Here is a 22115-nt window from a genome sequence, read left to right on the forward strand (position 1 = left end):
ACAATCCTGAGAGGTGGGTAGGGCTATCATTATCCCCATTTTACAGGTGAGGAAACTGAGGCAGACAGAAACAACTGGCTCAGGAGTCACACCGCTAGTAAACTGCTGAGGCTGGATTTGAACTTAAATCTTCCTGACTCCAGACCCAGGGCTCTATTCACTGCACCACCTAGCTGTGTCTAGGCATGGCTCAAGTCCTACTTCCATGAAACTCTCTCCAGCTACTCTGCTACCTAGTCAGCTCTCATTCCTCTAAATTCATTCCGTTTATATTCTGTATGTCATTTTGCAGCTCTGTTCCTCTTGAACTATTCCTTACAAATTTACTCTGCCCAAATAAATATGGGTTTCTCCAGGATGCAGGCTATTTCTTTGTTAACCTTTCCTACTTCTACTACAGTGTGTTAGAGTAGAAAGAGCACCAGACTGAATATTAGGAAACCTGGCTTCTCAGGGCTACCACTTACTGGCCATGACATCTTGGATGGACAGCTCCTCCCTCCCTGATTGGTCCTCATTTTATTTCTCTGAGCAAGGTGTGTGCAGTCCCTGTAAATTGTATGTGACCACAGGGATTGTCTAAATGTTGTTAACAGAGGCATTATAGCCAGCATTTATATAACACTTTAAAGTTTGTGGAGATATCTGTAGAGATATTATTTCATTTGATCTTCGCAACAGTCCTAGGAGATAGGTGTTATTACTATCCCCAATTTACAGATGAGGAAACTGAGGATGAGAGAAGTTCAAGTGACTTGCCCAGAGTCACATAGCTAGTAGGGGAAGAGAAGGGTAGGAATAAGCACTTATATAGTGCCTACTATGTGCCAGGCACTGTGCTAAGTGCTTTTTATAAATATTATCTCATTTGATCCTTATAACAACCTTAGGAGGTAGGTCCTACGATTATCCCCATTTTATGGATGAGGAAACTGAAGCAAACAGAGATCAAGGGCCTTGCCCAGAGTCACATTGCTAGCAAGTATCTGAATCATTCAGGTCTTCCTGACTCTTAAGGTCCAGTACTCTTAGTCATGAAAACACCCATCTTGCCCACCTTTCTCCAGGGAAGACTTTAATACCTGCTTAAGGAGGAGCAGGAGAAAGGACTTTCAATGCTGGATACTCTGTTTTCCCCTGAAAGAGAGATTCACCAGACTAGAATAAAATCTATCTGCCTCCCTAAATATTGTTGGTCTAGGAAAATCATTCTTTTAGATTCAAGTTCTTAGTTTCCTGGTTTTTACCCTTTAAAGAAAAAGAGGTAACCTCAAGCTTATGCCCATGCACAGGCTTGACTCCATCTCACCAAATGTTATAAAAACCCCCTACAAATAATGAATATTGAATGAACCCATTTATTGAAAAATATAACAAATGGAAATTGTAGTTCTACAATTAGAATCTACCTGAAAATACACAGGAGTGAATGAACTATTGTATTCAGAACTAGATATCTTAGTTCAACAGCAAGGAAAGCCCCAATCTCATCCAAGGAAAAATTACCCCAAGTCTCTAGGAGCAAGCTAGAAACTGGAGACATGTTGAGGAGCCAACTTTCTCTTTTTTGCCTGCTTTCAAGTCAACAAGCATTTGCCTACTGTGTGTCAGCCATTGTGTAAGTACTAGGGCTACAGAGAAAGATAGAAGACAGTCCCTGTTCTCAAGGTGCTCACAGTCTAGAGGGGAGACAATATGACAAACAAGATCTATATTAGATAAATTGGAGATGAGAAACAGAAAGAAAGCACTAGCATTAAGGGAAATTTTTTGTCTTCTTCAGAATTGATACCAAAGAGATTTTGTGTCTACACATGTCCAGTGTCAAGTCAAGGATTAAGGATGTCTCTCCTCTCCAAAGCTCTTAAGTCAAATCCACTCCTCACATAGGGACATGTCACATAATCATTCTCTCTACCAATTCAGAGCCATGCCTAGGCAGCATCACACAAAACATACTATTTGGAGCTCACATTATATCTCTCAGGAATTGGGCTAGATAATGTCTAAGGATCCTTCCAGCTCTAACATTCTATGGTTCTTTAGGGAGGAAGATAAGCCAATAGCTACAAATGCTAGCTGGATATCTTTGCTTAGTGAAGAGTGAGATTTCAGTCTCATCCAACAGGAAATTCTTTGACATCTCTAGGGAAGCAAGCTAGATATCTGGGACATGCTGAAGAATCAACTTTCTGCCTTCAAGTCATCAAGTGAAAAAGATGATTAGGTGTTCCTACTAAGTCCAGGGCTAATGTGATGCACCTCTGGGGTCAGAGGATTGACTAAAAAGGGGTGAATTGGCCCCAGCAGGAAAAGAGGCAGGTCCAAGATTCCACGCTAATTAGCAGTGAGAATCAGACTGTGGGTGACCAAGCACCTTCCAACTTGGGATAAGATAGGAAGGACCAGGTTCCAACAAAAAGAGAGAGAAGATTAAAAAGAACTGTCCTGTCTTACAGAGTTGTTGTAAGGATCAATGGAGATAATAGATGGGAAATTTTGATTAATATGAAGTGCTATACTTTTAGACCAATTCTAGAAGACAGATTAAGTCTTGCATTAGTTTTTTTTTGTCCTTTGCCACCCATTCCTGCCTGTGGCAGACCTGACTTGGGGAAGCTGGAGAAGTAGGAGAGGGACAAAAGGAATATGTAATATTTCCCTGAGCATCACAGAATGGGAATATAGATTACAAGACTGTGAACATCTTGAGCCAATACCAAACCTAGCGCAGTTTCTTTTTTCAGTAGGTTCTTAACAAATTATTTTAGAATGAATTATTGAATAAACCAACCTGCAAGTATCAGATAAGGCGAGTATTTAGTAAAAATAATGACAGTGATTTTAACAGTCTCTGATCCTTCTCTTCTTTACAGGACCATGATTTAAAGCTGAAGAAGAGTTTTGAGGTCAACTGTAAGCTTAAAGATTGTAAGCTCCTTGATGGCAGAGACTGTGTATTGCCTTTCTTTGTATCTTGTGAATTTGGCACAGTGCCTGGCCCAATAGTAGGTGTACTCCATGCTTGGAGTGCACTCCCTCCTCAACTCTGCCTCTTAGAATGTCTGCTTTCCTTCACAGCTCAGTTCAGACTCTGCCTGAGTCCCCTCCTGCCCTCCAGTTATGCTGTATTTATTTTCTATGTATAATGCCTTGGGGACACCCCCAGTTCACCAGGGCAGTCTCTCAAGGAATAGTTACCTGAGGTTCAAAATATTCTGTGGGTCCATACCTCTAAAATTATAGCCTATGAAATTCTACCAATATGTTTGCTATCAATACTAAGCAAGAGGACAAAATTAGTTACAAGAAAAAAATGAATGAAAAATAGTAAAAGACATTTCATAGTAACCAAACATTTTCCCCAATAAACTTGTAGTACTCTTTCCCCTAAGTACACCCAGCAGCAGTAGGAAGACTGGACAAATACAGAACAGACATGGAGTCATACAAAAGAAGAAACACCCAGCTCTTGCCTCCAGTAGTTCATCTTTTAAAGATGTCACTGTACTACTCCTGTAATGAGGCCTTCCTATTTATATCTCTTTTCTCCATCTCCCCTAGATGTTTTCTGCCAGACATAAAGCCTTTGCAGGTGTTGCTTGACTGTTGTTTCCACTGGTTTTAGCTTCTGTCTCAGGTGAAATCTTTAGCTAAGCTACTGTCAGGAACTCTTTAAAAAGGCAGAAAAAGCCTAGAATCAGCAAAAAGTCTTTTCTGTATTGCCTAAGAGCTCTCCCCTTTCCTTGGGAAGAGATTTTTCAGCCCCAGGTGCCAAGTTCTTCAGAACAAAGAACAAAATAGTGCCAGATAGCAACCACTCAATCGTCTTCCTGGTAAAGGGCTTGGTTGCATTGATCAGAGACCTCACCCTAGATTATGGTGAGTTTTTATGTACTTGATATATATTTTTTCTGTCTGAAGGCTAGATTTTATGGCTATTTGCCTAATAATTATTAAACAGTTCAGTTTAGGGGCTCAGGCCATTTAAACTGTAAGTGCTTCTCACTGGCCCATGTAAATATGTGGGTAGAGGCAAGCTTAGGCCCAGGGGGCAGTCATTGTCTCTCTTACCAACTCACTCAATCCCCAAATTATTGTCTCCTGTGAACTGTTTGTGATAATCTCAAAAGGCTCTGGAGAAAGCCCCTGCTTTCTCCTGGCTCCTTTGGGAACAGATGCCAGGGACCGAAGAATGAAAGGAACTTTGCCACATACCCTTAGATATCTATTTGTATCCATATCATATCCATATCTATATCTGTAGGTATATCCATACCTACCCATATCCATATGTGTATCTATATCTGTAGGTATAGCCGTATTTAACCATAGCTATATCTATATCTAAATCTATATCTATATCCACACTGAGTATAAGTGGGTTGGACCTGGCCCCAAATCTGTACATATCCATTGTACACATATGTGTATATGTTGTTTCCCCTTTATAAAGTAAAGCACCTTAAAGGTAGAGTCTGTTTTAATTTTGTGTTTATATTCCCAGCACTTAGCACAAGGCCTAGCACATAGTAGGCACTTAATAAAATGCTTATTGATTGATCCTTCAGCTCCCTTCCAACTCCGAGATTCTAGGTTCTGATTCAGTTTAATTCAAGAAGCATTTAAGAAGTGTCTATTATGTGCACGGCATTGTGCCAAGGACTAGGACATGATTCTAGGTGCCCCTGGGTTCATTCCCCTTATATGTGAATATGGCTAGCCCTACACTAGCACAGTAGTGCCCAAGATGGTGGGCATGAGCCTGTAACTTTCCTGAAGCTAAATCCATTACTTGCAGTTGGAGCATTATGCATAAAATGATTCAAAACGGAACCAGCTCTATTGTTATGCAACAGGGAGTGTTCCCCAGAAGATCTGCCTGGCAGGAAGATTTCATCCTGTATATTTCCTGAGGTCACACAGAATTGCATATTTAACTTAGATTAGTCAGATCTAAGCAAGCCCTGAAACACATTTTCCTACTTCAAATAACTGAAAAGTGACTTTCTAAAAGAAAGGAAAAGCAGCCCCAATGGTGGTGATTTGATCTTCCTAGGAATGCAGGGGCTTTCTCCAGAGCCTTCTGAGATTATCACAAACAGTTCACAGGAGACAATAATTTGGGGATTGAGTGATAAATTATACATTAGAAAGTATTACCCCTTCACTAGTGATCATTCTCAAAAGGCCTTGAAAGTACCTGAAGAAAAGTAGTTTATACTGGTCAAGGAGATCTGCTACACAGCCCCTAGGCAGTGGCAAGAAATGAATCAGACCCAGAAAAGCTGTGGTATGGGGGAAAGAATGTACCTCAGAGCCAGGAAGCTTGGGTTTTGATCCTGACTCTGCTTCGACCTTGTAGTGTGACCTTCAGCAAGTCACTACTTTTCCGAGCCTCAGTTTCCTCATTCAGAATTCAATCTCATTCTTTATCTTTGTTCCTCATTAAGTTCCAAATACTGCTTTCTTTGGGATGTGGACAGCATTCTAGTGTTATTTTGCTTTTTTTCTACTGAGCACTTAGAGAATCAAAGAAAAGTTGAAAGAGTAAATTGAGTTTTCTAATGAAAATGAAGAGGTTTTTGGGTTGTTTTTGCTTTTTGGAGGGCAATTGGGATTAAGTGACTTGCCCAAAGTCACACAACTAGTAAGTGTGTCAAGTCTCTGAGGCCAGATTTGAACTCAGGTCCTCCTGACTCCAGGGCCGGTGCTCTATTCACTGTGCCACCTAGCTGCCCCAATGAGGAGATTTTTAATGAAAATTTCTCTCAAAATCAAGTTTTAGGGATTAGAAGAAAAAAGGTAGAAGAAAAGTCAGAACCAAGCATTTAGATGACCAGAGCTAGAAGAGATTTTACAACACAGAACATTGGAAGTTAGAGCTGAAAAGACCTGAGTAAATAGAACATAGCTCCCCCCCCCCCCCAGCTTTTGTGGTCTATGTTTCCTCTGTGGTTCTCTTAATCTCTTATTAAGTCATTAAGTCTTCCCTGAGCAACTCCGAGGTTCCACCTCACACTCATTAGATTGGCAAAGTTGCCAAAACAGAAATCTCACTGAGGTGGCTAAACGGTGCAGTGGATAGAGCTCAGGGCCTAGACCTGAGTTCTACTACAGCCTCAGACACTTACTAGCTGTGTGACTCTAGGCAAATCATTTAATCTCTGTCTACCTCAGTTTCATCAATTATAAAATGGGGGTTATAATAGCACCTCCCTCACAGGACTGTTGTGAGGATCAAATGAGTTAATATTTGTAAAAGCACTTAGCACAGAACCTACTATATTCATGCTTATTCCTTTTTCCTTCACTTTCTTTCAATGTTCCGTGTTGTAAGGTCCCTTCCAATTTACAATTTTCTGAGTGTTCCAGGTAGAAGAACTGACATACTTTCCACTGATTGAAAAATTCAGGTCTCTTTTTTTTTTTTTTTTTGCTTTTTTGGAGGGTAGGGCAAGTGGGGTTAAGTGACTTGCCCAAGGTCACACAGCTAGCGTGTGTGTGTGTGTGTGTGTGTGTATGTATGTGTTAAGTGTTCAAGGTTGGATTTGAACTCAGGTCCTCCTGACTCCAGGGCTAGTGCTCTATTCACTGCACAACCTAGCAGCCACCTAGACATCCTATAGGTCTCTTTTTTCTAATTCCTGAAACTTGTTTTTTTAGAGAAACGGTGAAAAATACTGTTCTTATTTTCATTAGAAAGCTCAATATATTGAGTTAAAAAAACGCATTTGTTAAGGAGCTACTATTAATGTAGGGGCAGCTCAGAGCTGAAGATAACAAAGAAGAAAAACAGCACAATCTGTTTTCTGACTTTCCCTCAGTGAACTTACAATTTGGTAAAGGGGATTCAGTCCAATTCAATAAACATTAACTTATCTACTAGGTGTCAGGCACTAGACTAAGCCCTGGGATGCTGTTGTTTGTCCTTTCCTTCTCAAAGAGGCCCATGACATGACTTAAATCCCATGAACTGGATTTAAGTGAGGAAGGCTGTGCTGAGTCACCAGTCTCACTTTCTCCTCTGGAACCATCTGGGTCCAGTGGTAAGATATAGATCAGGATGACTGGAGATGGCCCTGGATACAGTGAGAGACCTTGGCCCTTTTAAAGCTAGGGTCTTTAACAGGTCTCAGTTTGACTGAGGGAACACCCATTCAGTTATTTAGGCCAGGTAAGAAAGGAGATAAAGCATGCCTACACAACCTGTGGTCTGCCAAAGGATTTCAGGCAGCCTATGAAACGATCCTCTACATTTTTCACAGGTTGCTGGAAATCCTTTGGTGAGCTGCAGGCAGGCCTGAGGTAAAGCCTCTTTTACTTAACAACAACCAAAAAATCAATCTGGGAGGGGAAGACCCTCAGCTTTTCTGGCCAAAACAGAAACAATTACTATTTACATTCACTCTGAGCCAATCAGGGGCCAAACAATGACCAAAGTGGTGCTTGGGCCAGGACCAATTGTTGGCCAATCAGCCATCAACCAGGAGAACCATAGTGAGAGAGGAGTCGAGAGGGAAGGAGAGGGAGGAGAAGGGAGGGGAGGGGAGGAGAGCTGTGTTGCCCAACTGGCTAGTTCCATTTGGGTTGCCAGTGGGCCAGCTGCTACTACTCACAGAAGCTGTTGTTTGTCCTTCGTTCTCAAAGAGGACCATGACATCAGGGAGGTGATGGTATGACATGTAAGAGAATTGGATTTAAGTGAAGGAGGACTGTGCAAATCCACAAGCCTCATTTTCTCCTTCAGAGTTATCTGGGCTCAGTGGCCAGATATAGGCAGGACAACTGGAAGCACCAAAGATACAAAAAGAGGCAAAAGACAGTTCAGCAAATATAAACAAAGCAAGCTGTATAAAGGATAAACAGGAAATAATTAAAAGAGTGAAGGCATTGGAATTAAGAAGACTTGGGGAGGGCTTCCTATAAAAGGTGAGATTTTGGTTGGGATAAGATAAGACAGGTATGCAAATAGTTGAAATGCACAGTGGAATGTGGTAAAGACCAAGGAGAAGTTTAGGCAAAGAACTATGATATACAAAAAAAAAGAAAGAAATACATTGCCCTTGGAAGTCAGCAGACCTGGTCTCTACCATTTACTAGCTGTACCCTTGCAAAAATCAGTATATGTCTATTTGTCTCAGTTTTCACATCTGAAAAGTTAGAGGAATAAACTAGACCATTACAAAGGCTCCTTCTAATTCTGAGATGTGATATATTGCCCACTTTATGATTCTGTAGCAAATGTCCAGCTGGAGCTGGAGGGCAAGGGAGAGTAGGGTTAGGGAGTCAAGAGATCAAGGGAAAGAAGGCTTTATGGAAGAAGCACCAGAATTGGGCCTTGAAGGGAAAAAAAAAAGGTGGTAAAATAGAAAAAGTGCATTATAGACATTGATAGACATTGGCAAGTGCTCTCTCTCTCTCTCTCTGTCTGTCTCTTTTTCTCTCTTGCAGGACTGGATGGAGTAGGGGAGGATGTAGTGACATGATGATAAATCTTAAATACCAGCATCTTCAGGGGAAAAAAAATCATGCAAGACAGACTTTTGATCTGCATTATTAACATTTTCCCATCATTTCTTAAGTCTAGACAGTCAATAATAGGTCAAGCCTTATTTTGTAGCTTTTGCCTATTTCAGAGGTGATTTAGAATGAATGTTCATTCTAAAAATTTTACAATCAGCTGTTTGAGCTGTTTCCAGCACACCCCTGGGAGAGTAGGATAAGAGCAGGGGTTTAACTGGGCATCCAGTTTAACCAGAGCATAGTGTGCAGAGAGTTTTTGTGGGGGTTTTTTTGGATTCTAGAGAGGTAGTGTAGTCTAGTGGATAGAGAGCTGCTCTTGAAGCCAGGAAGACTTGAATAGTTCTACCTTTGAACATATTGACCATGTGACTTTGGGCAAGTCATTTAAACTCAGTGCTCTGGGTAACTCTTTAAGTCATAGAAAAGGTGCCAACCTAAATGGGGATCTGGGCAAGCAAGAAGAAGGGCCTAGAGAAGGAACCATAGAAGGAGGCAGCATGCTGAGAGATAAGCCTTGAGAGCCTATCAGAAGATCTAGAGAAGTCCTGTGCAGCAACTTTCTTCTAGAAGATGGAGGAGAAGAGGGAGGGGTTAGGGTGGGAACAGAGCTCTTTTTCTGTCCCTGGAACTTTCCTCAGCCTCTAGGACCTTCTTACCCTAGAACATCCCTTTACCAATCTGCATGCCTTCTCCATTGGTAAGTTCCTTCTGGAACCTCCGTTTTGGGGATGAGAACAAGGCTGACTCCACCATGCTTTATTCTGCTCCAGACTGTTTCTGACTACAAACTTCTCTAATATGCCCCTTTGAGTACTACCCTACCCACCACTTTTTAGCTCCCCTTTTCTGTTCTGTCTTTTATTTGAATGTAAACTTGTTGGGGATAGGGATTGTTTCTTTCTGCTAGTATCCACAATCAATCAATAAACATTTATTAAACACCTACTATTGGGTCAGGCACCATGCTAAATTCTAGGGATACAAAAAGAGGTAAAACACAATCCCTGCCCTCAAGGAGTTTACAATCTAATTGGGAGACAATATGCAAACAAATCTATACAAAGCACACTATATACAGGGTCACTAGGAAATGATATAGGGAAGACACTAGAGTGAAGAGGGGTGGGAAGGACTTCCTGTAGAAGGCAGGATTTTGCCTAGTTTCCCAGCACTTAGCACAATTCCTGGCACATATTAAGCAGTTAATAAAATATTTGTTTCCTGCTTGCCATATGAGGGAAACCAGAGATTCAGTTTTTGTCCCTATCTTGTACTCTGGTATTCTCAAAACTCCTACCATGACTTTTCCCAGAATCTTGTTAAAATATGGCTGTACTGCTAGACATCAAAACACTCCAAAATAATTTATAATATAGGGTGTCCTAAAAGTCTTAGTGCAGTTTAAACTCTGTATAGTAGAAGACTTAGAATACATTAAGTTTACAATGCATTCAAGGAATGGAAAATTCTTTTAAATATTCTTTTTTCTTTTGAAATAAAATTAAAAGATATATATATATATATATATATATATATATATGTATGTATGTATGTATATTTTTGGAGGCAGGGTTAAGTGACTTGCCTAGGGTCACACAGCTAGTAAGTGTTTGAAGCTGGATTTGAACTCAGATCCTCTTGACTTTAGGACTAGTTGCTCTATTCACTTTGCCACTGAGTGGGAGAGGTGAAAACTTCTCAGACTATATCCTAAAATCTAGTAAGGTTTCTTGTGGGAACAAGCCTGAGTTTTGGTTTCACCCTTCCCAGGTTCTTTACTACTGTCAGAGAGCCTTAAGGCCTTCAGGAATTTAGGAATTTCTTAGGATCATCCCCCCCTTCCTCTTCCCTTGCTGTCAATCAGCATTAAACTCTTAGGAATCTCTTAGAGCCCTTCCCCCTTCTTCACTTTGGCGTTTACCAAATGATAAGTATGCCTGTATTGGCTATACCCTGTTTCCCTGTTCTTTGTTCTTTTTCTCACAGGGACTATAAGCCCACCTCCCAACAACTGAGAGATAGTGGCAGGCAGTTCCTTATCATTGGAGGAGATTTTGCACTCAGATTGTAAGCCCTCCTCCCAGCCAATGGGAAAAGGAACAGCGGTGGGAGGGGGCTTGACTGTGTTAGGGTATAAATTCTTGCTGTCTTCTGTAACACTCATCATCCCAATGGTTCGAACTGGTGGAAGGGAGGCCCTCTTCTCACGAGGAACTGAATAAAACTTACTGTTCTCTCCTCAAGACACCTCTGACTTTTAATTTTTTTCAGTAGGGGATTTTTGGGGTCCCTGCAATCAACACACCACCTAGATGCCCTGTGAAAAGGTATTTTCAGTTTGATTATTAAAAAACACAATCACTGGGGTGGCCAGGTAGCACAGCGAGTAAGAGCACCAGCTCCAGTGTCAGGATGACCTGAGGATCAAATCCGGGCTCAGATACTTAGCACTACACCCAGAAATAACTGGCCATGTAAACTTGAGCAAGTCACTTAACCCCGATTGCTTTTAAAAAAATAAAAACAAACAAAACAAAACAAAACAAAAACACAATCACTGATCTGAGATTGAATTTTGAATCCCTAAAACCAACCCAAAATGAAAAATCCTCTGGACAAATAAATGTTTCCTATTATTATTATTTACTGTTTTCCTTTGTGTCATAAAAATAAAGCCCAGGGAAAAAAAAATCCTGTAGTTTATCTTGGCTCATTTAAATAGTAATGCTGCAGGGGCAGCCAGGTGGCTCAGTGAGTAAGAGCACCAGCCCCAGTGTCGGGATGACCTGGGGATCAAATCCGGGCTCAGATACTTAGCACCACACCCAGAAATAACTGGCCATGTAACCTTGAGCAACTTACTTAACCCCAATTGCTTTTTTTTTTTTAAAAAAAAACCACCAAAAAAAAAAATAAAAAAAATAATAAATAAATAGTAATGCTGCATCACAGAGAAAACACTGTGATAGGAATGAAGACCTGGGTTCTTGTCATGGCTTTACCACTTACAAGTTGCTTTTCCTTGGATGAGTTACAACCTCTCTGGTCTTAGTTCCCTCATCTCAAAAATGGAAATAACCATACTTGCCCTGTTTATTACATAAGACGATTCTAAGGACTAAATGAGATAATTTATTTGAAAGTTCTTTGTAGACACCAAAATTCCATATTCAAGTAACCATTTTACCAAATAATGCACTTTATAAAACCTTAAAACACTATAAATGTGAGTTGATATTATTGCTGCTATCAATATTAATATCAACAAATTTCACCCATTAGACTTTGGCACTTTGGAGGAAATGCTTGATCTCCTTTAAAAGGTTGTAGACTCAGACAATGTCAGAAATGAATAGGCTCAAAGATTACCCATGAAGTCTACTCCTGCCATTTTTCAGACAAGGAACCTGCGATCCAGTTTAGGAGTGTGGTCACAAATAAATTAGTGGTAAATGGGGGACTGGAACTTGGCTCCTTATTCCCATTCTTGTGTTCTTTGGGAAAACTATAATAAAGACCACTAAAATGGTGTCTAAAAATAAGTGCTCTAAGGTTCAGGGAGGATACAACAGGCCCTACACTTAAGGAATGGGCCAGTGTACCAACTGCCTCAATTCAAGGGTGTACATGGGGGCTTATGGTGCCTCCTCCGTGAAACTTTCTCTGATTCTCCCTCAGAACTCATCTTTTTTTCTTCTAATCTTGAATAACACTTGGTTTTTCTCTCTCGTGATTTTATTATTTCTTCTTCATTACAGTTATCACATCCCTCTCACATTGCCCATGCACACAGTAGGCACTTAATAATGCCTTGCTTACCTAAGTTTAATTCCAGTGTAATTTCAGCTGAGTAATATAGTTGGCAAATTGATTTGAATTTGAGCAGGAGGAGGGAAAAAAAAGTCTGAAGGGGAAAAAAATTTCCTTGAAATTCTTTGCCTCCAGAAAGCCTTCCCAGATTAGCACAGCCTATTCCCTAAACCACCAACACAATCTCCAGCCCATCCTTTCCCCTTAATGCACTTTTGTAAATTTGTAATTATATGTTCCTTTTGATTACACAGTTCAATCCCTGGGAGATTGGATACATTGCTTCTTCCTACCTTTGTGACCTTGAGTGAGTTTAGTGCCCTTTCCTGGGTCTCAATTTTCTTGTTTGTAAAATGAAAGAATTGAGCAAGATGATCTCTAAGGGCCCTTCTATATCTAGCAGCTTGGGAATCTATGGAGTTGTCAGGGGGGTGGCGTAAGGATAATTAATTCAGCTACAGTACATTCTCTGCTTCTTTTGTTGTGATAAATAATGTGGTGATAATTATAGCCGAGCATTTTGCAAATATGAAGTACAGCAGAAATGTCTAACAAGAATGAGTTTGTTCATAGATTACAACATGACTGCTAATGCATTTGCCTCTTGGAGTCCAAAGACCTGAAGGTATTTCTGTTGGTGGTAATAGTTCTGAAGGGAAACTTATTTGCTTCTGAAACTTTTAAAAGAAGATAAGACATTGCGCGGTCAGGTTGCAAATCGTTTAGAAACTATAGATTGTCAGAGTTGAAAGGAACCTTAGTCTAATCCTCTCATTTGATGAAAGAGAAAACTGAAGTTCTGAGAAGCCACCAGAGGACCCTCAATCTTGGACAGAATCAGAAGTTGAACCCAGATCCCTTCATTCCCAGAGCTGGGCTCTATGCTGTCTTATATAAGGATAAGGACTGAATGTATGAATTCACTGGTATGGGAAACTCCTAAGCGAGGGAATCCCACCTTCTCTGCAACTTATCATCTTAGAGAGTAGCCTGAGAGTTTCATTTGCCTGGGTTCTCAGAGCCAGTATCTCAAAGGCTGGACTTGACCCCCAGGTCTTCTATTTTTTTTTTTTTTTTTGCTTTTTGGAGGGCAATTGGGGTTAAGTGACTTGCCCAAAGTCACATGGCTAGTAAGTGTGTAAAGTGTCGGAGGCCAGATTTGAACTCAGGTCCTCCTGACTCCAGGGCCAGTGCTCTACAGTGCGCCACCTAGCCGTGCCTAGGTCTTCTATTTTCAAGGCCAGTTCTCTATCCACCACATCCATGCTGCGTTTCACTGCCTTAGACTTAATTCTCCTTTTTTTTTTTTGAGGGAGAGACGTCTGGACATGTGGTTTTATCATTGAAGGGAATTACTAATGCAGAAACTCCCTGTGCCAAGGTAGATCAGCAAATCTAAAACATATAGTTTTAGGGACTGCTTAGCTTACTGAGAAGTTAAGTGACTTGCTCAGGGTCACACAGGCAGAAAATTTCAGAGTTAGGAATTAAATTCAGGGCTTTTTGATTTTCTTGCTCTCTATTCATGATGTCATGATACCTCTTAATACTCCATACTCTAATTATTTAAAAGCCTTTAATAGCTCTAAATAAGTATTTCTCTTTTAAATGATTAATTTCCTACATCTTCAATATATGGGTTTGGATTAACAGTTGGACACTTTGTAATCCTCTGTCCAGAGAACATATCCTGTCACACTTAGTTAAAATGACTGGACAGGGAATTCTGTTCTCAAAATCTTTTTTCTTTTGGGAGGGGGGGAGGTGCTTAAGTGACTTGCCCAGGGTGATACAGCTAATAAGTATTTGAGGCTAGATTTGAATTCAAGTCCTCCTTACTCCAAGACTGGCTCTCTATCCACTACACCATCCAGTGGGCCCTGTCCTTGGAATCTTAACCTCCTATTTCTTTCTACAAACTCTGGTTGATTTGTGAAGTGTAAAAAGAGGATACTTTTTTTTTATTTTAAAGCAATTGGGGTTAAGTAACTTGCTCAAGGTTACACGGCCAGGTGTTTCTGGGTGGGTAATAAGTGTCTGAGCCCGGATTTGATCCACATGTCATCCCGACACCGAAGCTTGTGCTCTTACTCACTGTGCTACCTGGCTGCCCCAAAAAGAGGATACTTTTGAAAAAAAAAACAACACAGAATTCCCAGGGCCAAAAGAGAGGGCATTACTGAGATTTATAACCGAGTGCAGAATAAAATCTGCAATCCAAATGAAGGGAGGTTTGAAGGGTGGAACAGAGTAGAAGTTCCAATGTAGAAAGACAACATGAAAATTCTATACAAAAGTAATGGAAACTGGCTGGTGAAGGTCCAGTCCTTAGAGCATGCACAATAGTACCTTGCCTGGTTTCAATCCAGCATATAGAACTGTGGGGAGCCTTTTTCTGTCCATGAGTGATGGAATGGCTGGAACTATCTGGTGACAATGAGTTTTCTGGTTGGCTTCAAAGAGAGCAGTACTGATGATGGAGCCAGAGCTGAGTCTGTGTATAAAAGGATCTAAATATTCCTTCCTTTGAGCTTCTGGATTGAGTGAGGGGCAGGGGCTTGGGCTTCTTTATCTTTGCATTCAAATGTCTCCATGACCACAAGATACTCATTTCTCTTGTGTTTCTTCTTTTCTGATCTTAAGTGAGTAAATATCTGGAAACAGAATGGACCAGGTTTGAATCTCCTAAGCTTTGAAAGGTCATAGGAGCCCTTAAAGGTCCCTTCATCAAATGGAGCTGGTGGTAGCAGCAGCAGCTAACTCCAATGAGGGAAGCCAATTGCTTGACCTAGCCCAGCAGTAGATGGACCCAGCAGTTGACACTTTGTCCTGCAAATTGCTACTCATCCACCAGCCCTGTCACATCCAGAAGTAAACTCAGTGGGGACTCTTTGAAGGAAGAAAAGGACTCCTAGGATCCATTGGCCATATGTCTTTCCTACATTGGTGCCTCAATACCATTGGGCTTCAAGTTTGAGCCCATTCTCCTTAGGGACTGAGTGTATGCAGACAGAAGGGATGCTGGGGAAGATTTTTTTTAACTTCTGTTCTTGATATTCTTTCTTAGTAAATATCCCTTTGTAAAAGCTAATCAATATCAACTAGTATTGGGGGAAACACACCCATGGGGATCTTATGACCAATAATATTAGAAACCCAAACCCTTCAGTGTTGCCCCTAAAACCCTCAGGGGAGAAGTCATCAGCAGCCCTCTAGGGACTGAATTTACCTGTGAAAATTGAGGTTGGGAGATCTCTGAGCCAAGAGGAGGGTACTACAAAAGTTAGCCAGAAATTATGATTTCAGATTATTTTAAAAATAGAAGCAATTTTATTACTTTTGACTGTAGGGTAGTATTATTATCATTACATGTTATAAATTATATATGCAAATTGGTATACCCACATATATATGTAAATAAGCAAAAGTAATGATTAGTATGAGTCCACAATTCAGTAGAAAAAATAGTGGGATTACATTTAAGAGATCTGTAAGCCAGTCCTTTTCACAAGTATGATGCTGGAGAAGTTATTTCATGTCTTTGTGCCTTAGTTTCCTCTTTGGTAAAATGGTGATAATCATATTTGTCTACCTACTTTTAATTATCAGGTGGCATTGACCTCCATAATCCTGGTCCTGTTTAACAGTGAGGATCAGTCAATGGGCCATTACCACATTTATCCTGGCAGTTACAGTGTTCCATCTTGCTGAGCAGGAGTGCTAGAGTAGAGCTGAGATTTTTATATGTCTTGGAAAGGTGATGACCTTCTGTCCCCCAGCTCTGTCTTTAAGGGGTTGCCCTGGTCCACTATCAAGAGGTTGTGAGTTGTGAGTTACTATGTATTCACCCAATCAGAATCAGATCTTGAACCCCTGCTTCTAGCAAACTGCAGCTCCACCCTGAACTGGCCATACTGTATTTCATTGAGCCCTGGACAAGTGGCCTTGGCATAATGGGACTGACTCTCCACAAAATGAGCAGGTGGACTTGCATAATGGGTACAGTGTTTTACCCTTGGCATAGAATTGAGAAAGTCAATTTCCACAGTTTACTTAGCCCCCATAGTTTTTATACTTGCAAATGCGCAAAGGAATGTTGATAATAAGACATAATTCACAAGTTATGATCAACTGATAGTCTAATAGGGTTGGCTATTAAATGAAGACTCAAGAATTCTGGACCCAGGACTTTATTCTTCAGAATGGGGCAGGGACTTGGGGTACAAAATGAATTTTGTACTTTTAGAGCTGATACTTTTCTGTTGACTGTCCTTTTATTGGCAGCAACCTCCTTGAGTAAGGGGCAGTAAGATATGTATGCCAAAAGTTATTATATACAGTAAAACATGGTAAAAATGGAAATCAGGTCTAGATAAAATGCTATAAAAATACAAGGAAAAATAATTTCTCCCTCTTGCCACAGATAGTTCATTGCTCATGGAACAGGTTAAGTGGGTTCAGTGGCTAGCCTCAGCAAGGAGAAGCCTGCTGCCACCATGCTGCCCTGGCAGCTCTCTGGCATTTATTTCAAGGCATCTGTCTTCTGCTGTGCTCTCTTGTCATTTCCTGGTGCTATCTTCATTCCTCCCTCCCTTACTGAGTCAAAGCCCCAACCGTCTGTACTTCAATTAAAGGGACAGATAGAGTGAGAGGGGCTGTTATGTACATGTAATGCACTTCATAACACCACAGCAATGTGAGTTGTTATGATGTCATATGCAAAAATTCTCAGTTATGCAATTAATTGGAAACTTTTCATTCAATAATATATAGCATATTACTGAATGACACAGTAAGGGAAATGATGACATTGCAGTCAGAGGGCTTGGGCTCACATATTAACACCCACACTTGTTACCTTTCTGACCTTGGACAAGTAATAGTCTTTCAGGGGGAGTCAAGATGGCGGAAAAGAAGCAGAACCTCCACTGGGCTCCGCCTTCCACCTTCCCCTATCCATGTAAAAGGGGACTCTAAACAAACTTTGGAGCTGCAGAACCCACAAAATGACACAGAGAAGCTAACCTCCCGCTGAGGACACTCCTGCTGAGGACAGCCCAGCAGGCTGGCAGGAATTGGCCAGTGCAGCGCTCTGGGAGCTGAGCCCAGCCCCACCAAGGGTGGGCCTGACCAGCCCCCGGCCAGAGGGACTCCAGATCAGCAACAGATGTGGCCGTTTCCAGATTTACCAACACATAGAAGCGAAAGACAAAGTGAGAAGTCAGTGCAGTATGGACTTTGGGAACCAGTAAGTGGGAGTACATGGCTTTTGCCCCTGGGGTGAGAAGCCGCTGAGACACCGGCACAGCCAGCCAGCACCATGTGGCAGCTTCAGCTCCTGGCCTGCAGAATGTAGGGGGACCAAGCACCAGTCTGAGGGGTAATTGCTCTTGCTTTAACCTGCATGGATCTAGATTATAGTCTAGGGTGGAGGTCCTGGGGTGTGTGTCCAGCTTGCCAGAGCATGTGGAGGCCTCAGAGAGGGTACCCATCTAATACCTCCAGCAGCTGAGAAAACCCCAGCATTTGGGAGGAAAGCTCCCCTCTCTGGTGGCAGAGTCCTACTGTGGCAAAAAGCCCAGGGGTCAAGTTACTTAGGGGTGACATGACCAGGCAAAGGAAACAAAGCAGACAGAAGATTCCAACATTAGATTCCTATTTTGGGGACAAAAAGGAGCAAAGCATGGAACAGGAGAAAGACAATGAAGTCAGAACTCCTGCACCAAAAAGCTTCAAAGGAAAATACGAGCTGGTTATAGGCCATAGAGGACCTTAAGAAGCAAATAAGAGAAGTGGATGAAAAATTGGGAAGAGAAATGAGAACATTACAAGAAAATTACAAAATGGAGAGTCAACAGCCTGACTGAGGAAAATCAAACCTTAAAAAATAGACTAACTCAAATGGCAAAAGAGGCTCAAAAAGGCAATGAGGAGAAGAATGCCTTAAAAAGCCAAGTTTTCCAGATGAAAAAAGAATCTCAAAAGCTCAATGAAGAGAATCATTGCTTCAGAATTAGACTGGAGCAAATGGAAGCTAATGACTTTATGAGAAATCAAGATGTTGTTAAACAGATCCAAACAAATGAAAGAATAGAAGGCAATGTGAAATATCTCATGGGAAAAACCACTGACCTGGAAAAGAGATCCAGGAGAGATAATTTAAGAATTATTGGACTACCTGAAAGCCATGATCAAAGTAAGAACCTAGAAATCATCCTCCATGAAGTTCTCAAAGAAAACTGCCCTGATGTTTTAGAACCAGAGGGCAAAATAGAGGTTGAAAGAATCCACCGATCACCTCCTGAAAAAGATCCCAAAAAGAATTCCCAGATTAAGGAGAGAATATTACAAGCAGCCAGGAAGAAACAATTTGAATATTGTGGAAAAACAGTCAGGATAACCCAGGATATGGCAGCTTCTACACTGAGGGATCAAAGGGCCTGAAATAGGATATTCTGTAGGTCAAAGGAGCTGGGATTAAAACCAAGAATCACCTACCCAGCAAAACTGAGTATCATGTTTCAGAGGAAAATATGGTCATTCAGTGAAATAGAGAACTTTCAAGCATTCTTGCTGAAAAAACCAGAGTTGAATAGAAAATTTGACATTCAGATACAAGAAGAAAGAGAAGTATGAGAAAGTAAACAGGGAAAAGAAATCATAAGGAACTGATCAAAGTTGAACTATTAACATTCCTACATCGAAAAACAATAATTGTAACCAATGAAACTTTTCTCAGTAGTTGAAGGGAATAGAAATAGAAATATATATATATATATATATATATATATATATGTTTATATATGAGGGTATATGGGCATATGAATACATATGTGAATGTGTGTATATATGTTTACAGGTATACATAGATAGAGGGCACAGGACCAATTTAACAGGAAGGGATGATAATTAAAAGGTGAAATTAAGAGGTAAGAGAGGAATATAATGAGAGGAGATGGGGAGAGACAGAATGGGGTACACTATCTCATATAGAAGAGGCAAGGGAAAATGGTTACAATGGAGGGGAAGAATAAGAAGGCAAAAGGGAATGTGTCAACCTTATTCCCATTGAATTTGGGTTGAGGTGGGAATGAAATACACACTAAATGGGGTATCTTACCCTCCAGGAGAGTAGGGGGGGAAAGGGCATGAGAGGGGGGATGATGGAAGGGAGGGCAGGCTGGGGGGTAGGGAAGTTGGGAGCACCCACTTTTGAAAAGGGACAGGATCAAAGTAGAGAATAGAACAAGTGGGTGGTGGGATAGGAGGAAGGAAATACAGTCAGTCTTTTACAATATATCTACTATGCTATTGTTTTGCATTAGCCACACATGTATAACCTATACTGAACTGCTTATCTTCCCAGTAAGAGTGGGAGACAAGGGAGGAAGGGAATGAATCTGGAATTAAAAGTTTTAAAATCAAATACTCAAATATATATATATATATATATGTATGTATACACACACATATACTGTTATTAATACTATTTTACATGTAATTGGGAAATAAGATATACAGGCACTGGGGCATAGAGATCCACTGGAAAAGTCGAAAGGGATATGGGAGAAAATATGGGAGAGAGCAGATTGGAGGAGGGGATATCCTGTGGGACTGCTATTTTGGGGCAGTTGGTAGGGGGAAAACGGGGAGAAAATTTGTAACTCAAAATCTGGCGGAAATGAATGATGTAAATCAGAAGTTAATAAAGCATTTGAAAAAAAATAGTCTTTCAGGGCCTCAGTTTCCCAATCTATAAAATGAGGAATTTGGAATAGTGGCCTCTAAGATCCCTTTAACTCTAAATCTATGATCCTCTGACTTATTGTGAGTTGCAAATTATGATATATATTGAGTATTCTGCTTTTCTCTTTTTCATGAGTGATGTTCTACATTCCTTGTAAACCAAATCATAGCCAGATAATAGGTCCCTTCATTCTATCTACTTCCTCTTTTCTCCCTCCCTCCTTCCTTCCTTCCTTCCTTCCTTCCTTCCTTCCTTCCTTCCTTCCCTCCTTCCTTCCTTCCTTCCTTCCTTCCTTCCTTCCTTCCTTCCTTCCTTCCTTCCTTCCCTTAGAATAACATAGATCATTTTGATGTATCACATTTGGAAGAACAATATCAGTCTTGCCAGATCTATATTATAGATGGGCTGTGGGTATTCTACTGTAATTATGTCAAAAAACAAACAATTTAAAAATGTGATTGACAGGTTCATTACAATAATGCATGTGATTAAACTCTGAGCTTTCTTGTGCAATGAAAGAGAGAATATGAATGGTAATTAAATGCATTTTCTTTAAAGTTTGCCAAGATATTCATGTTTTTCTCATGTTTCTCTGTAAAATAACTCATCTAGGCACCTGGCAATAGGCATAGTTTCTCCTTACTTCCTTAGAGGAGCAATTTGTGTTTCCTAATGGGGTAAAGGGGATGAAATTAACAAATTCAAGTCAGATTAATCAATCATTTAACAAGCCTTTATCAAATGTCTACTCTGTACTGTGTTTGGTACTGTTAGGCAATGAAGATACAAATACAAAAATTGAAAAAAAATCCCTACTTTTAATGAGCTTTAGGGCAGAGGAAGGTCAGGTTTGGCCAGGCAGATCAGTGTGAGTGTAATAAGCCAAGGGCTGGAGTCTTTAGGACTCCTTGGCCCAGTGTGGAATCAGGGTTAGCCTGCCCCTTGGAAGGGACATCCTCTTCTAGGCCTGGAAACTTCCAGCCATCTCTCAGACCGGTTTGCTCCTATAGGAGGGGAGAACTTCAAGTAGGACAAGGCTGGGAAATGGAGATGGAAGCTCAGCCCAAGCTGGAGGGCCCATGTCTTCCTGGGAATGTCTGTCATCCTCTATCCTTGAAATTTTTTTCCCCTCCTTTTCAAACTTTCCTGCTGCTGGGATGAAGAGGTTGGGAAAGGTGGTGTCAGGGTGCATCTGGAAGGGTGGAAAGACACTGTCTCCTTCTGGCTCAGCTGCTTGTCCTGAGGGGGCTGATGGTCTAGAAAGATGGATGGTGTTTCAAAAGAAGGCCAAATTTCAGTGTTCTCATTGAAAGAGCACTAGACCGGAAATCCTTGAGGCTTGGGTTATAGTCTGCTCTGACTCTTTGTTGTTGTTCCACCATTCAGTCTTGCCTGACTCTTCCTGACCCTGTGGGCCATACTGTCCATGGTGTTTTCTTGGCAAAGGTTTTGGAATGGTTTGCTATTTCTTTTTCCAGTGGCTTAAGGCAAATAGGGTTAAATGGCTTGCCTGGGGTCCCACAACTAGTAAGTGTCTGAATCCAGATTTGGACTCAGGTCTTTCTGACTCCAGGTCCAGCACTCTATCCTCTGAGCCTTCTAGCTGCCTTCTAATTCTAGCTATAGGGCATCTATCAAATGAAACAGTTGGACAAAGTTGGCTCTCTGGCCTCTTCTAGCTCTAATTATCTGTAAGTCTATGGAATTTGGGCTTCATTTGACTCCATCTTAGTTCATCCTCAGTTTTTCTAAGAGTTGAATGTGTCTTCTCTGACTGTAAGTAATTATTTCCCTTCTATGGGTCCTTGGTGTGCTCCTTTGTAAAATGGAGTTGTTGACATGATTCCTACAATCCTTTCTCCCTCTAACATGGTACTTGAAAGGCTTTATGTCAGTGTGGGAGGGGGGAAGAAGAGGTTTTTTACTCTTCCCAAATACATACACAATCAGGTTTACTTGACAGTGAGTCTGAAGAAACAACTGACCTTAGCACCTAATGTTCAAGAATAATTATTTAAAATAGGAAGCTACA

The sequence above is a fragment of the Petaurus breviceps genome, unplaced genomic scaffold, assembly GCF_028583685.1.
Source record: "Petaurus breviceps papuanus isolate PSGF00001 unplaced genomic scaffold, PetGlider_PUasm1.0 66, whole genome shotgun sequence".
Classification (NCBI taxonomy): domain Eukaryota; kingdom Metazoa; phylum Chordata; class Mammalia; order Diprotodontia; family Petauridae; genus Petaurus; species Petaurus breviceps.